Genomic DNA, 18,399 nt, shown 5'->3' with positions numbered 1-18,399 from the left:
CTAAAAACAACAGCCCACCCATGCTAGTTACAATTAGATTGTTCTCTAATGTATTATATAATCAATTTTTATTCATCTCATTAATATAATAGCTGTAGATTACAAGGCAAATTAAAAGCCTAACAACAATGAAAGATGGTTAATATAATTGTCACATCAGTAATTTATTTATTTATTTTCCCCATTGAAAACTGATACATTTTTATATTTGCATTGCAAAACAACCTCTCTGGTCATGGTGCTATTTCCTTGATGTCTTCCTCCTGTGAGTGTCTTTTTAATCTTGTTTTAGGTTCCACCCTGCCAGGGTACTGCTGTAAGGCGTGCACAGCCTCATTTATTCCTCCCACTAACACACAAAGAAAAGTACCCACAAGTCCCTTAGTTCTTGTCTAAAAAAAATGACCAAAAAATCACTATGTGTTAATTTAAAATGTCACATTTGTATATTTCCCATCAATGTAAATAAAGAAATAACCTGTGAAGGACCCAACTGAGTAACAAACACTGTTCTCTGTGAGAACTCTTGCTGCCAAGTAGATTCTGCTGCCAATTCTGCTGTGCAAGTCTGTGAGATTGACCTAAAGGTTAATTTTTTTGGCTGGCAGATTATGTCAGAGGATGCAGTGAGAGAAGTCAAGCTTTGCTGAGCCTCCAAGCCCTAGCCCTGAATGATCTGAAATTTGAACCCTCTGATCACATTTCTTCGTCTTCCAAGCACCAAACAATAAGATGAGGAAATGGCCTCAAGTTGCACCAGGATGGGGCGTGGTGGTGTGAAACTGAATAGGGAACATAAGATGGAGTCCCTTTTCTCAGATAAATTTCTATCTATCTACTATAATCATTGTAAGTAAAAATGTTTCAACTATCTTGCAAGTAAAAAAAAATATACTTCTAATACATTATTTTTAAGTGATCCAAAATGACATATTTTACTCTGTCAGTATGCCTAAAAGCTTGCTATCATATTAACTAAGGCAAAGCTGTTTATCCTGACAAGAACATGCAGTCAGGAAAAAGTTCACGGACTCTCATCCTTCAAGATTTTTCCTGTATTTTTGACTAAGAAGGTCAAATTCAGTTGCAAAGTCTCTGTTCAGTACTATTCATCATTATTAAATCATAAGCAACTGACCTCAGGAGACCATTGTGACACTTCAATAGTTCCTTAATCCACAGTTGCTGAGATCTGCTCTTACCATGATTTGGTAGCTTACATCAAAAGAGAGAAGTACTAGAGATTCAATGGGAGTTGTTTCAACCTCTTAAATAACTGCTATTATGTTCTGCTCTGGTGCCAGGTGACTGACTTCACTTTTCAATTATTTAAAAGAATAATAATTTTATGGAGGAGTGACACATCTCTATGGACAGTATATCACTCCTGGAATTCATTTAACTTACAGAATAGACCGTTCATGACAGTTCTTGTTTTGGTGATATTCAATATTTGTTGTACACAGTCTAATTGTTTCTAGCCCTTTAAATATTTCATTTTAGCAAATATCAGAACTGGAGGCTTCAGTACTCCACAAGAAGATACAATGTCTATTGCTCAGCTTCCTTTCATTTTCCCAGCATGACAAACGACAGTAAATTACTTCAAATTTTAAGCTTAGTGGCTTCAAGTCATTCACTCTGAACAAACTTCTGTGAAGTGTATTTACCCTTCCAAGTTGCTTTAGGTTATGTAAAAATATTCTCACTGCAGTAGGGCAAGCCTCCAGGAGGTCCTGGAGGTTTTCCAGCAGGTGCCAGTAAGGTGGCAAAGGTGATGGCATTGGAGAAAGACAACCAAGTATGTTCTGTGTTACAGCCATCTGAGCTCTGGCAACCTCAAACTCAGGATCTTCTCAGCCAAAGCCTGTGTCAACAACTCTCCTTTCCCTCCCATCATTTTACTTGATTAAATTCTCCTACTTTCTGTCCCAAAGGTTGTTTTGTAGGCAGTGCTACAACTTTTATATGCCATATCACAACTTTTAGAGACCACCCCAATCATCTAGCTTTTTGTAACATGTTCTTGCAAAATCAGATCAGAACCAAATTTGATTCTTTAAGAGCTCAAGAAAAAGTATATGTGTAATGCCTTGTGTTTATTTTCACCAAACATACATAATGACTTTGCTTTTCCACTTTTTGCCATTTTGAAGGTGAAACTATTATAACAGAAAGGTAAATTGTCAGGAAAACCTCTGAGATTCTCTGCATTTTCATGTATTTGCCCTTTATTATTGAAATACTTGGACACATGTTACCAGATCTCCTCACATCACCACCATATAATTTAGAAGCGTAAGGTTAAAAATATTTAAACTTCATGTTCATACTGTTTCATTTTCCAGGGAGACTGATTTGTGCAGGAGGCTCCACCAAAGTGCTGAAAGAATGGTCAAGGCCAAAAACAGCACCAGGCTGGATAAGAGGCATATGCAGCCATAAGCTGGCCTTGAGAATTCTTATCAAGTAGCCCTGAAGCACATCGGCTACAGAAATCAACACAGATGGAAAAATCTCCACCTTTTGCAATATGACCATCGATGCCTGTTTGTGCATACTGCCTCTGACCTTAATTCCCAATGCTGTAATTGACCTGGACATCTTAGATCAGTGTCTGATATCTTTGTTTCACTTTCTTTTGTGTGACAGTGTGGCTATTTTGGGAAGTGAGTAGAGCTGGAAAGACAGCTGAAAAGACATCATGTCAAAAAGGACACAGACCATTTGAAAAGGGAAAAAAAAATCCACAGAAATGTATTCAAGCAATGAAAAGATAGAGGGGCATAGAAAAAATAAGTAAGGCCTTTCATCTCTTCAGACATACTTTATCCACTCTGTGAAATACATTTATTTCACTGCTGGTTCCCCACACTACTCATTCACATGTAACACAGGTAGACCCAGCTTACAGCAGAACGAATAAAATAATTAGGCTCCTTCTTAGCCTTGCAAAAATTTGTGTGCTCGGAATATGCTCAATGAAAGCAGCAGCAAAGCTAAAAATGTGGGGGAAACATGAAAGAAAGGATTGGTTCTGTTAAGTATCTGTCAGGAGCTGATGCTTGTGACAAGAGTATGTTTTTGAAAGATGTAGCTGGATTCTGGGAAAGTTTTGCTTTTCCATGGGCGTTAGATACAGACTCAAAGTCAGTGGGAAATGTGATCTCAAAGCCGAGCTGCTGCCATCAGTGAGTGGCTGGAGTTTACATCATGGGCATGGAGGGAGGGTTGCAGATGCTGGTGAAGTGGTCAGGAGAGGGAGGATGCTCTATTCCAATTAGAGGCGAGGAATAAGCAGCCCTTTACACCATAGAGCCAGGAACACCTTGCCGCCTTGAATGCTACCTTGTTAACTCTGCTTCAGGCTAATTGGGAGACCTCTGTCAGCACAGCCTGGGTCAGAGGAGGATGATGAACTCCACAAATGCACCCTTCTCTGGTACCATGTTGTGAATGACAAATCATATGCTTCCACAAAATCTGCCCGGGCTTTTTTTTTTCTTGTTAGCAGTCTTTAGAATTGCTTTATTGGCAAGCAAACTGAATTTTAATACAAACTTCTCAGCGTTTGGAGGAAGAGGTTTCTCGGTGATCTGTTCCTGTATCTGCGTGGTGTTTGTTCTCAGAAGGCTTTTAAAGTAGGAGACTCTTGAAAGTTCCCCTATTAAAACTGGTATTATTACCTTAGATTTTATGATAGTATGAATTTACTAAGAAAAACCAGATGGCAGAAAAAGCAAAGTTGTAGTTCAATTATTTTAAAATTTAAAAAAAAAAAGGGTATATAGACAATTCATTATGTTTCACCAGGAAGAACCCTTCAGGGTAGAGGGAAGCAAAAGTAGGGAAAGTGAATGGAGATTGAATAATTTACTTTACATCTATGGAAAACAATACTCATAGTTTAATGCATATTGACTTATCTCTGTCTCCTAATGAAAGGGGAGGGGGAGGGGGAGGGGGAGGGGGGGGGGGAGGGGGAGGGGGAGGGGGAGGGGGGAAGGGAAGGGAAGGGAAGGGAAGGGAAGGGAAGGGAAGGGAAGGGAAGGGAAGGGAAGGAAGGGAAGGGAAGGGAAGGGAAGGGAAGGGAAGGGAAGGGAAGGGAAGGAAGGGAAGGGAAGGGAAGGGAAGAAGGAAGGAAGGGAAGGGAAGGGAAGGGAAGGGAAGGGAAGGGAAGGGAAGGGAAGGGAAGGGAAGGGAAGGGAAGGGAAGGGAAGGGAAGGGAAGGGAAGGGAAGGGAAGGGAAGGAAAGGGAAGGAAAGGAAAGGAAAGGAAAGGAAAGGAAAGGAAAGGAAAGGAAAGGAAAGGAAAGGAAAGGAAAGGAAAGGAAAGGAAAGGAAAGGAAAGGAAAGGAAAGGAAAGGAAAGGAAAGATGAGGTACTTGAAAAGCAGCTATGGTAATAATAATAATTAAAGAAAAATGTGTATGTCGTAAAGACAGCTTTTAATCCTGAAGTAATTTATTTCAGCAGTAGTAGATAATTGCACTTAGGTGATAACTACAGCAATTAGAAATGTTATTCTTTGCCCTGTTTGCTTGCATCAGTAATTGACACCTTATTAACAGTACATTAGCTCATGGAAAAAAATCAACCAACATCATCATGACTGCAGATTAATGGCTCTAATACTGCCCTGAAGTTAAAGGATGTATGTCCCATTGAAGACAGTTTTTCTATCTGAAAATTTGCTTTAATATAACTGTGATACAATTCTGATGAAGAACTAGAGGATCCAGTCACTATCATTAACAGTAATGCTTAATTATCCCTTACCTGGGACTAATTTTCTATTGATAGAAGTGTGATTTACTGATAAGTTACATGGTAGCTTAGCTTTGGGGAGGAACTTGTGGCATCAATTTTTTGGGGGGCCTTCAAAATAGAAAGAAGGAGAAGAGAGGTGCTGCTGTCACAGAAATAGTTCCCAAAACAAGGATTTTCTGTGAACCAGCTTTTGTTGGAAGTAATAATTTTCTTGCTACTCATAGACAAATTAAAATTTTGGCTCAGAGAAAAAAGAGAAGGGGAGGGGCGGGGAGGGGCGGGGAGGAGAGGAGAGGAGAGGAGAGGAGAGAGAAGAGAAGAGAAGAGAAGAGAAGAGAAGAGAAGAGAAGAGAAGAGAAAGAGAAGAGAAGAGAAGAGAAGAGAAGAGAAGAGAAGAGAAGAGAAGAGAAGAGAAGAGAAGAGAAGAGAAGAGAAGAGAAGAGAAGAGAAGAGAAGAGAAGAGAAGAGAAGAGAAGAGAGAAGACTGAGAAAAATGAACATAATTGGATTGAAAAGAGAGAGGTTTTCTCCTGATGTCATTTTAAGATGTGGCTTTTCCATGTACTCACTATCTTCTAAAAAATAACAGATGCATCTCAAATGGGGGTGCTAAGATTTTGTCACACACAGCCCTAGCAGCAAAAACTCCCTGTTCCAAGTATCAGATCCTAAAGGATAGTCAGACTAGTTTGAAATTACCCTAAGAAAGTAAGGCAATCCTGTTGCATCATCATACCTCTATCCTTATGCTTGCCAAACAATTTCCATTTTGACTTATTTACAAGTAGTATCATGAGTGATTTGGTTTTGGAAAATGGTTATTTTTACCATATATTGTCCCTATAATTCCACCTTTCTATTGTTTTAAAAATGGCCTCATCTTTTCTGAAAAAAATCCACCAAAAAACTGAAAAAACTGAAAAAACAGTCTCCTCTTATGAGACTCTCAGCCTGCATTGATATTTTTCTATGCATTTTTATCTATATACTTATTTTTACTGCTTGCTAACAGTTTCGTCTGGAAGGCAATTTTCAGAAGCCTCATGTGCAACAATTGTTTGCATTGCTCTGGCCAGCAATTCTTTTTTACAAATTAATTTACTGGTAACCAAAACACCTGCTAAATGTTCAGATTCTTCTGATTTAGCCATATTTCATACCTATGCCTGACATCACTACCAGTAAATGGACTGATCTCATGTCTAGCTTGTTGGATATAAATTGTATCTATGCTAAGGCTAGAATTCTGTCACAGATCAGAGTACTGAGGGCAAAGTTAGCTTAGTCATGCGCAGTCTTCTTCATGCTCTTTGTGGAATGGATACTTCACCTCAGCTTCCTGCTCTTTTATGAATGTAACAATGTGCAGATTTTGCCTTCAGTTTTCTGCAATACCAACCCCTTGCAGGGAAGAATGAAAGTCCAGAAAGCAGTTTTCTGTAGCTCAAGTTGTCTTTGGATCTGAATGATTCTGGAATATGTACTTGTTCTATTCTCTATGTATTTAAAAATCTTCTCTGTATAAACAAATATGCAAGTAAGAGACAGAATTTCAGTTTCTAGCTCCCTATACTTATTTTTCATTGCTAAGATAGCTATTTGATAATGAACTGGTGTTGCTTCACAAATGTGTTGTCTTTACAGACAACGAATAGACTTTATTCATAATGTGTATTCATCATTCTGCAGAACAGACTGTATTCATAATTCAGAAAACTTTTGATAATGTATTTCAAGTCTCACATTTTTACTGGCTGCAAAACTGCAGATGGTGATTCTCAGTAAAAGGATGTTTTCAGAAATGTATGACAAAGATGTGGCCTTTGAGAATCTGCTGGAATCCTGCGCTGCTGTTTTGTCCTGGCCTAGGTCTTACACACCACGGCCAGCTCTGCATAGAGGTGGGAGGCTTCACCCGAGCACTTGCTGTGCTCCATTGGACTTAGGGTGAGATTCAAAGAGCTGGTAGTCTGATCTGATCTGATCTGATCTGATCTCAATCTCATCTCAATCCCACCCTCCCTTCTTTCACACATCCCCACAACAACGTCTGAATGATGCTGAGAATTCAAGAACTATGTTCTACTGCTGAGAGATCAGACTCATCACTGTACTGCTAAATACGTACATTGAGTTCTCTAATGGAAAACAAACAGCTCAAAATTAATATTTTAGCAGCTAAAATGTTTTGCTTGGCTGACTGCATGAGCTCAAGTGGGAACAGAAAAAATAATTTCTTTTTAGTTTATAACTGACCACTGAAGAACCTCCAGCTGTGTGCAAGATTTTCTCATGACCATTTCAACATGAATTTTGTGCTGGATGTGAAAATTTTGAGGTGCTTCCCAGAATTTTTGCTAAGATTTGCAAAGTCTGAGTGACTGCATACTGAAGTAGCATTTCAGGCAGATAAAGGTGATGCCAATCACAATTTTCTGTACAGCAGTTGGCTCCTAACTCAGCCCTATGTAAAAGAGGAGACAGCATTACTTCAATAAAGCAGATGAAAAATATTTTTATAAACCAGAGAAAGTCAAAGCTCCTAGCAAGGGAATTTAAAACTAAACCTATCAGGGTTTGCTTGGGACATTTTAGAGCTATAAAACAGTCAAAGTAGAACGTGAACCACAGTTTATTACAGGAATATCTGTCAAATCTTCAATTCTTTGATTTGCTCTCATTCTCTATAGCCAGAACACAATCTTCCTTTTCCATTTATTTCAAGTGCACTTTTATTGAAGATGTTTAGTGACAATAACCTTCTAAAGCAAGTACTTAAATTTCTTATGACTGGGATGGACTGCAGTGCCACCAAAAGATTCTGGTCAGCTGATTTCAAACACCCCAGCAGGAGCTGAATATCATTCTCTAAAGGCCTTTCTAGTATTTTTTTTTTCTTACTGATTATATAGGCCGCCTCAAAATTATGGGCAAAACAGCTGTGCAAGTTAAATGAAGTAAATTCCATCAAAGTTCTTTATCACAAATATATGTGTTTTGGATTAAAAATAGCCCATAAAAGTTCAGCTTCGACTGTACTGGATATTACAAGATAAAATAATCCTGTCTTTACCCATTTAATTACAGTAATTAACTGAACCCTGCATGTTAGACTACTACAATTTCTTTTAAGACTATCCTGATGAGAAAGATAACATTGTTTACTTCACGCATTGCTTTGTTAAGCAAAGTACTGAGAAAATGTGTATTGGCTCATCTGAAAATATCTAATGAACAAGCAGAGATTCAGGTGAAGACTCAGAGCTCAAATAAAGCAAAAAACACAGCCTTATATAGCTCAGGAAATATAAAAAAGTACACCTGTGAAGTTTCTTAGTCCAGGCAGGTGGGGACAAATAGAGAGAACATAATTTAATTACAGGCTTTTTCCTTTCATTGAGAAGTAATCTACCTAATCTTTTTGTTTGAAGACTTGATATGAATGGGGTTTTTAATGCTGAGAACTCATTTTGTGTTTCTCACATGGGCCTAAGAGTATTTAGGGATTATTCTAAACATGCTTAATCCTTATCTTCCAAGTGCCACTCAATAATCAGTATGTGCATGTTAAGTATGGGTGCAGTTAAAAGAGGTCCACCCATTAACAGCATTTCTTAAGATGGATAGGAAGAATTTGGAAATAATGCATAGATAGAAAAATTTGTATTCACAACTTGAAGGCAGCTGTTAAAATGAAATAATTATAGCATCCTTGGGAGTACTGGCATCCACCCATTTTTCAGTGTCCAACTTCTAAGGTTAGAAATACTCTACAATCTATCCACACTGGCCGCCATATAGACATTTTCTATCCAATTTCATTCACAGAAATCATTGTAGCTAGATATTTAGCTCACATACTCCATATATTTTGTGACTAGCCTGAAATGTACATTTTCAGACCCATGAAAATGAAAATTCAGCTATCGATAATGTTTTTTCTAAATTGCTATGAAACCCATTACAAGCTTCACAGAAACTGCATCAGCAAAGCCCATGGCTTTACAAAAGCCATCAGAAATATACTATTCTCAGCCAACACAGCATTAATAGAAGCAGGTTATGAATTAGACTTCCATACAAAATTATTATAACTTTTATACAGATCTTCTCAGAACAAATCAGGAATGAATAGCAAGAGATAAAACAAGAGAACACTCCAAATTGAAAACACAGTTTTCTCCAGTACTGCCATTTCACAGAAAAATATAATTTGCAGTATAAATTCAAAACTAAACAGAAAATTTCATTAAAACTGAGATTAAGCTGGATGAGTTTTTAAATGAATAGGACTGTTGGAATAGGGCTGTTGCTGTTGAAAAGAAAAAGCCTACACAAACTTTTTTTTATGAAGGACTAATGTCTCTGCTTTGCATCACAGTGTAGCTCAAAATGTGAACTGACTTCGAAAAATCAAAATCAGTTATTTATGGCTAATTTCTTCTAATAAGGGGGTGAGTTCTACTTTATTTACAAAAAAAATAGTGTTATCTGGTTATTAATGTCTTTACTATCATTCTGTATGTAGATTTATTGTTATTTACACACCTTTATAGTAATTTGCACACACACTAAAAGTAACATTTATAGCTCTGAAAAGTAAAGCATCAAATCAATTTCTATTTTTTTGGTAATACTTTGCCAGTTTTCCAGTTTTAGCTGTGTAGGACTTGTTTCCACCTTACTGGCAAAGCATGTGAGACTTGGCAATCAAAGACAAATGTTAAAATACTTTCTCTGTCTCATGCTCATAAAAAAATGAACTTTTTCAGTCCCTGAAAAAATCATGGCTAAGATGTAATGTCCCTGATCAAAATAACAGCCCAAAAATTATCTGATGGAATGAAATTTCAGATGAACAGAACGCATTGTTTATTTTGGCATATTTATAGTCACACTCAAATTTGTGAAAGCACTGTGCTTTTTTTTTTTTCATTTAAACACCAGCAACAGTGTTATGATGAATTGGTAAATACATTCATACTGCACTCACCGAATTTTTCTTCTCTGGAAACATTTATCAACATCTTTGTCTGTCATTTACTTTCCAAGCATTTGGACTGTTGCTTCTCTGCTTATTGCCTCCCCCCCACCTCAATATTTGTGTCCCATTTGCTCCTGGAAACTGCCAATGGAAATTAGCTGATAGTGCTATGTACTACACCAGTCCAAGTATCCTTCCTGTCCTTTTCTCACCTTTTGAGATGCAGGTATTGGTTACACTGATCTTTCTCTGATGTATCCGTGTATCTCAGTGCCTTAATCTCTTACCCAGGTATGTTATTTCCAGCACATGAAATTCATTTTGGTTAGTTTTACTTTAGCTTAGCTAAAACTTCTGAAAAATCATGGTGTATTACTGTTCTCTCCAGATTCCCAGAGTGACTGTAAATCTCAGCATCTTACAGTACACAACAGGGTAAATACTGAGTCTCCTGAGAGTTTATTTCGCAATTTCTGGTCCCAGACTCTAATCACGATCTAAATCTCCTCAGATGATCTATTAATTCTCTAAAATTGAAGAGTTCTGGTGGAGGTAGAACTGAAGAAGCCAGGTCACTGATCCTTTTTCCTGAGAGAAAAAAGATATCAGTGTGCTTCCCTCATGCATCTCAATTTTCATTGGGGTGCCCTATTTCTTAGCCCTTAGCCCTGGACAGCTTTGCCTGTAGTTAACCAGGAAGTATCAAGTTCTTCAATACCTTTTTTCAGAAACAGATAAAATCTGAAATAAGTCTACACACCTACCATACGTAGTTTTGCGCTGCTTCATTTTCTGATAAGGATTTAGGGGCATTAGAATTTTGTATTAGCACAGAATACATCTGCCTGCAATAGCTCTGAATCCTCCTGAGCCGTGGCTCCCCCAAGTCCTTCCAGAGCATCAGGCTGCTGTCATCACACAAAATATTATGGCTACAAGGGTGCTCCAGGGTGCATGCTGGAAGCCTAGCAGCTCTGTCCCAGACAAAGGTGCTTTCTGGCCCTTGGGTGATTGACAGTGAAACAGCCTGTTCTGTGGCAGTGAAAATGAATGTAATGCCAGGTTCACAAAGCAGTTGCCAGGGTCTGTCAGAGTCATTTGTTACTGAAAAATGTGCACCCATGTTTCTGAAAGAAAATATTATCTTTATATCCAGCTCATGGAAAGCCCTTTTTTACAAATTTGCTTTGCATGTTTATATTTAGGAAGGAAAAAAAGAAAACAATACCAAACCACCATTATAAAATAGTGAGACTCTTTGTGCAAGATCCTATACTTGAAATTTTTTTGGGGGAGAATTTTTGGGATAGCTCAAATTTCATTTTCTTTCCAAGTACCTCATTGTTGTGTACTCTTCTTGTATCCCAGCCCTAGTCTGAATACTGGTCTGAAAAGTGCACAGCTATTCTGGGCCCTATATAAATCATACTGACGACTATTAAAAAAATCCCCAGACAGAAAATCAAAACATCAGCAGCTTTTGCTTCATGTGTCTCTTGGCCAAGTAACAGTAATTAAATCTTTTTTAGCTTGGTTTGCTCAGGAAATGAGGCTTATGCAATTACATTCATTGTCTATGTTTATATGCATGTTATCTGTCCTTGCTGCAATAAATTTTGCACCCATTCCCCAATTTTGTTGTAATTTGACAGAAGAAAGTAAGCCTCACATATTAAATATTCTTAAAAAAGGAGCTCCCAATTAGGGGAGACATTTTGTTATAATGCCCCTCAAGAAGGAAAAGATTGCAGTCTTATTAAGGATCACAGAACGGCCACTCATCCTCAAATTATGTGCCCCTGGGATATCAATCTGCTTTTGTCCTGCAACCAGAAATGCTTCTGGACACTGCACTACTCCAGTGGATTGAGAGGATTAAAAAAAAAAAAAAAAAAAAAAAGGGAAGAGCACCTGCTCTTAAAAAGGCATGAGGGCATTTTAAGTCTCTATTTTAAGTCTCAACAGGTCTCCTGACATTGTTTGTAATACACCATTTCCTTTGTGTTGCCTTGATCACATATTTCTCCAGCAGCACTATTTATTTTAGCATCCCTCCCAAAAGATCTTTCCCTTACTACCAGCCAGTGATTTAGCAGATGCCATATTTAATGGGCCTTAGACTGCTGGAATGGCTTCGCCCAAGGACACTGACAAGTAGAGGATTTCATCTTTAGGCTACCAGCAGGCAAAAATCTGTCATCACAGAGGATTTCCGGACACAGCTTTCTGCTTCTCAGCCAGCACAGATTTTTCAATTGGAATGGCTGGCTTTGCCATGGCATGCTGTGGTTTCGTGCCAATTACATTCCTTTGAACATAACTGATAATGTGGCCTAGATCACTTTTTACACCAGGTCTCCTCCAATCACATTACCTTAACCTTGTTAGGTTAGATAGGCCTTCTCTCCTTACTTTATATATTAGTCCTGGATTTTTTTATATCCTGTAACATTGCCTTTCCCTTAAAGAACTTTGGAAGAGGTAGATGTTTCAGTTATCTCCTTTTCTGCAATCTGTTTCCTTCTCTTGATGGGTAAAAACCCCAGTGCAAGTGATCTTCATTCTGTTTGCCTGTTCACTGAGGACAGGTTGCACGAGATGCTAAAGGCAGCTGTGGTTTGGCATGTCAGCAGGACAGGATGCCCAGCTCCAAAACTCACAGCCTGTGCTCCAGTGGAGACAGCCCTCACAGAACCACAGGGTAAAGCCATTCAAATGCAAGTGTCAGATGCTTGGTCCAAGTCTTTAAGTCTTTCATGAGCTTTCCAAGGCTCTGGAACAGGCAAAAGTGTCAGAAGAAACCTGCACTCTTCTGCCTCAATGAGAGGACTGCTGCTGATATTGTATGTCCTAGCATTGCCTCTCCTTGCTTTCCAGAAGCAGGTTTCTAAAGCAAGGAAATAAAGATGAAATGAATCAATGCTCAAATAACAGAAGAAAACAAGGAGAGCCCTACAGCCCAAAGTAAGCTCTTTGGCTTACACTAATGCCTGAGTATGGGCATAGGGGGCTGCAATTTTCTCTTTAAAGTGAACACCACTAAGAAAAGAATAGAATAAAATTTCAGCTGGACTCTAAATATGATGAAAACCTGTGAGTACCTATTAGAAGATTTCTGGATCAAAAAACTTTTAACTTATTGGAAAATAAGAGCTCCTTTTCTTGAATGATAGGCCTGAAGCTGTTCTTCAGTCACTTCTAGTAACAATGAAAATATCCTCTCTCTGACAAAATGAGAGCAGCTTCACCACCCACTCATTACAGCAGCATGTCTAGTTGTACTAAACTCCCTCTCCAAATTGTTCAGTTTCTTGTTTTCTTTGAAAGGGTTTATGAAGCACAGGGCTGCCTGCACAGGGTCCCCATACCTTTCACAGAAAGGTCTCCTTGCACAGAAATTACAGGACCTGCGACAAATCCCACTCATTCCTGCAAAAATTCTCCCGTAACAGCTAACTTGGCAGTCTAAATAGACATATGAACAGAATAACAATCGTCCTGGATTTTCAGCTGGCTTGGCAAAAGGAACTTTCAAAGGCAGGAAATAACAGTCACACAGCAAAGCAAACCATGGGACAGCCCTCCATCACTGGGGTAACCCTCTTCTTGTCTTGTAGGGAAATGCGGGCTGAAGCTCACACCTGTTACCAGCAGCACAGACAGGCAAATTTGAATGGCATATGAAACCAGTCACTCAACATCAGAAAACATGGAGTTTTCTCCAGGAGACTAGGATATAAAAGTATTTGTCTCCTGAAAGCACCACCTCCACTTCAATTTCTCTTTCTTATTTTTTCTCTGATCAATAGACATACATAACTTACAGTGAGTCACCCTCCAGTTCACCACCCCCATGTCTGGGTGCACAGAACCAGAGAAGTGACATGCTGGGGAAGGGGGTGACAGAGAGAATTGCCTGTGTGTTCTCTGGTGCAGTGGTGGAGAGAAGGTGGGATGCTCTCTATGCTTCATTTACCTTCTTGAGAGCATAAGTGTGGTGGTGCCCAGTATTTTAAGTGTTGACTGTTGCCTTTATAAAATTTCACTCTCTTCCTCTCTTCCTGATTGCTCTCTATACAGTGTCATTTGCTCTGCAGTGCTTCCTGTTGTGATACTTAACTATTTTGAGCCTCAAAGCCATTGTATTATTAAAAGAAAAGTATATATTTCTCATGTTTCCAGAGATGCTAATTAGCATGTCAGAGACACTAAATTAGCTGCAGTACTCTTCACTTCAGAACATGATGGCACATAAGAGGATACTATGCAAATGTTCTCCCTCTACATGAAAAGACAGCCATAGCTTTCTTTTTTTTTTTCCCCTGGTATTGCAGATGCCCATTCAGGTGGCTGGATACCCTTTAATCTGCTTCTCTTTAAAAAATGCTGTCCAGCATCTGGAGAATTATTTTGGGCCTATATTTTTCCTTTTTGATCAGATTAAGATATTGGTAATAGTAAGTTAAAAGAGTTTATAATGGCTAGAGAGGATCTGAAGAGATGGCATATATCCTTTGTAACTGCATAGAATCAAAGAGAATTTTAAGAGTGAAAATTAACTTTTTCAGACCCATCATCTTATAGTGAGCTGGCATCTATTGCTCATCTGTGTTATAATGAAGCCAAACAATATCCTTCAAAACTGGATACATTTTAAAACTGATTTATTACATATGGAAAGGTAGATGTTGATGCTGCTACATGGGCTGCCTAGCAGGTTTGTTCACCTAAGTACTATATATAAGTGTAATATGAAGTACATTTTAATTGTAACCCTAATGTTGATTGCTTATAGCAGAGTTTGTATAAAATGTGAGGAAATAAGGGCTGAATTCCTTCCAGTTTGCCAAATACGGATGTTTTTTCAATTAAAATTCCATTTAAAACAGTAAAAAGTGATTCAGTTCCCCCATCCCTTTTACTGAGAAGGCAGCCACATGCACTTCTGATTAAAATCTGCTGGTTTTTGACACACCAGGTATGTTGGTGGGTGCTCCCTGTCCCTGGGGTGGACACAGAAATATGGCTATGCTGGGTTTGCTCCTGCTCTCTCTATTCCTTCCTCCCCACTTGTGCAGGCAACTTGCCCAGGGAGCCTGACATCAATCTCAATTTGAATTACTATGGCAATCACTCAGCCTCCATATCCAGGAGCTGCAATAGGTTTCCTACGTAGATACAGATGCTTGATGCAGGGGAAATCCACATGCCCATCAAAACTAAACCATCATGATCATGATGATTGCTGAAATACAAAAAAACGCAGCTGAAGTTAAATGCTGTGGTAGCTGACATTTATAACGAGCACAGCATGAACACAGGCTTCTGAATTCCCTTCCACAGTTTTATGACATGAATGTTCCCAAAAAAAGGGACTTAGCAGACAAGCAGGATGGAAGTATAATATAATCAGTATAGCAAGAACAGAATCCATAAAATACAATGACTGACTTCTCTAATCATTTTTCTATATATTTATGTCCTTCAACTGTAAATGCTTCTTAATTTTTTTGGCCTTAATTTGCATTCCTCTGGATATAAATCTGGCCTAATATGTTTTAAATAGGATACCACCTTAGTAAGTCTTCCAAAAGTAGTGCTTTGCTAAAACAGACTGACACCTAGATTAGTATTCATAGTTACAACAGTGCTCCTTTCTGTATTATTTTTCAATCTTGTTTTGAACCACATGAGATGGCAATGGAGATGCATGATGCTAAATTCAGGAATTCCTTTACATTTGAAGGGGTGATCATTGCTTGCAGAACAGCTGGTTACAATAAGATGTCAGATATTGCTTGAAATAAATCACCTGGCATAATGGCTTGGTGTGATTCAGGATATTAAAGTTTCCAGGTGATCTGAGGAGAATTTGTGTTTCCCCTTTGCAATCTATAATTGGATTAACGCTTTTTAGAAAAAAGTACATGTTTATAATGGAGAAATAGATATTTTCGGGGGCTATAGAGTATATATAGCTCAAGGACTAATTTTGCTTGAGTTTTCTCATATCTAGTGATATGTGGTATCTCACAAGATGTCCCATGTCTGCTTACTGATGAGATATACCTAAGACTGGGAGCAACATGACAAAATGCCTGTTAGGAATGCCTGTAAAGGTAGGGCTAAAGATGATTATCTGTGGGACAGAATGGCTTTTCTCCAAGATGACATAAATCCCATTCAGCTCCAGTGTGTCTCTCCAAGTTTTCACATTCTTACTGTCCTTCCCCAAAGAACAGATCTCACTGAAGTGACATTGCTGTACAGTCACAGGGAGTTATGCAACTATTTTGGCGTTTTCCTTTAGGAGACTCAGGTGTGCAGCAGACAAGTATCCTAATTCCTTTATCTCTCACACCTACTTTACAACTCAGTGATGATCATCTAAAACATCTCACTTTACCAGGATCCTATTTGGTATCTGTGATTCCTTGCAATAACCAATAATTGGCTGGTAGAACCTTGTCACCTCTTTGCTGCTCAGCAGTGTAATGCATTGGGTGGAAGACTCTGAGTTATTAAAACAGCTTCTCAGGGTCTAAATTAAAGCTGAAATAACTCTAGAAATTCACTGAAAGCCCTGCCAACCACGGGGCTGCAGCATTCAGAAAATAAATTGTAATCAAATGAAATTTTAGAACAAACAAGAATGGGAAAATCAGCCTGAAAATGTAACAAATCCATTAAGAAGTGCCTAAGCACCTGAAACAAGGTGTTCATCTCCAGCTGTCCTTTCTAAAAAAGTCTGAGAATAGGAAGAAGTGAGAGATAAGTTATGGGTATATCTGGTTTCAGAAACTACATTTGTGTTGTGGTGGTTTGACCAGGAAGAAGTGGGAATTCTGGGAAGCTGTGGTCAAACCAATGAAGGTTTTGAGTTTGAGACTGGCACCTGGTGTAGCCAGTGGGGTTTGGACACACCTCCGAGAATACACAGGGGTTAAAAGCAGGGCTCTGGCCCTGGGAGGCTCTCTTGGGACGTCGCGGCGAAGAGGTCAGATCTCCCCCCCGTCCAGCAGCAGCGGCTGGGCGGGGGAAGGGCAGCCACGTGGTAGGCCCTGGGCCTGGACAGAGATGGGAGGTGAGGAGGCCTTCGAGGATGGAAGGGTGGAAAGATCCCAGAGAGTCAGCCCTCGGGCAGCCCTCGCCCCCCCCGGAGAGAGAGAGAGAGAGAGCCGGCGACACCGAATGTGATAGCAGCCGGCCCAGGAGGAGAAGGGGGGGGGAAGAGTGCCCGGCCGGAGCGGCAGCGTGTGGGCAGCGTGTGTGGGAGTGCCGCAGCTCCGGGACAGAGACTGAAAGTTTTAACCCCTTTCTTTCATGATTGGGGCCTTGCAAAAAATGCTAATCCTCCTCGAAGCTGAATAAGAAGGGAGATAAGAGATGAGATGAGACAAGGACCTGGCCCGAAGAACGTGGAGATGATTGAATGGGGAGAGATGATTTGGAGTGGCCTTTTGGCTGGACTTTTCTTGTGGCCATGGACTCAGTTGTTCCTGTGACACAGAGACTTAGGGGGAAGCAGTGGCTCAGAACCAGGAGGGTTCATCGTGAGGACCCCCCGGCCCCAGGGGGTTGGAAAAATATGGGGGGGACAGATGTCCCAAAGCAGAGACTGTGCCTTTTTGGAGTGAGACAAGGCATCCTTGAAAGACAACCCTAAAAGCAGCTCTGATCCATGCGCGGTGGTGAGAGCACTGGGCATGGAAGGAAGATGTCACAAGCGGCAAAAGGACTTTTTTTTTCCGGGCGGTGCCGAAGTGACAGGGAAGCACACGAGGTTTCAGTGTGTTTCCAGGGGAAGCCTATGGAACAAGAAGGACTCCTTTCCTCTTCATGAACTGCAGTTTGAGTATACTAAAGTGTGGTGCCAAGGCTGGGCAGTTGGTGATTTGGGAGAATGTATCGGACTGAGAAAGTCAGGTAGTGGGGAGGAGGAAAGTGGTTTTTCTGTAAGGTCTTCAATTTTTTTCTTTTCCTTATAGTTTTTCCCTATTTTCCTGTAGTTTAGGTAATAAAGTGTTCTTTATGTTTAAGCTAAAGCCTGTTTTGCTTATTCCTGGTCACATCTCACAGCAGACACCAGGGTGAGGGCATTTTCATGGGGGGCACTGGTTCTGTGCCAGGCTCAAACCATGACAGTGTGAAGAGCCATTGAAAAGTTTGGGAGTTTATTTTAGGAAAAAAGACAAAGAGGTGTTGACAAAGGCGTTCAAAATAATGTATGACATCAAGAAGGTGGCATGAATGCTTCTAGATGTGTCTCCACAGACTAAAAATTGGAAAGAGCTTGCTATTAAACTCAGAGGGTAGAAAATTAAAAAAGGTAGAATTATTTTTCAATAGACAATAAAATTTATGACCCATTGATGGTTATTATCAACACTATCATTAAAAAGCCCTCCCAAAACATTAAACAAACCTACAGTTAAGACACTGGGATGTATACATTAAAAGTTTAAAACATTAAATAGGATTTGGGAAAGACAGAAACCCTCATCTCCTTTCAGGACACCTCAAACTGTGCATAAGAGTGTTGGAAAGAAAGGTCTTAGAATCTTAGGAGGAGTAATGGGGTCAACTATGGAGAGAGAAAGACAGAAGAGCCACCACAGCCTCTTGCAGGAAATCTGCCAACATTGA

The 18,399-nt window shown here is 39.5% G+C and overlaps 1 protein-coding gene across 1 annotated transcript in view; it reads right to left on the bottom strand.

The window, feature by feature from the left end:
- The window catches only part of GABRG3 (gamma-aminobutyric acid type A receptor subunit gamma3), a 300,014-nt gene that overhangs the window by 57,196 nt on the left and 224,419 nt on the right, over positions 1 to 18,399 (bottom strand). The window lies entirely within an intron of this gene.

This window comes from Zonotrichia leucophrys, chromosome 1, assembly GCF_028769735.1.
Source record: "Zonotrichia leucophrys gambelii isolate GWCS_2022_RI chromosome 1, RI_Zleu_2.0, whole genome shotgun sequence".
Lineage (NCBI taxonomy): Eukaryota > Metazoa > Chordata > Aves > Passeriformes > Passerellidae > Zonotrichia > Zonotrichia leucophrys.
This window is presented reverse-complemented; position numbering and strand designations above follow the sequence as displayed.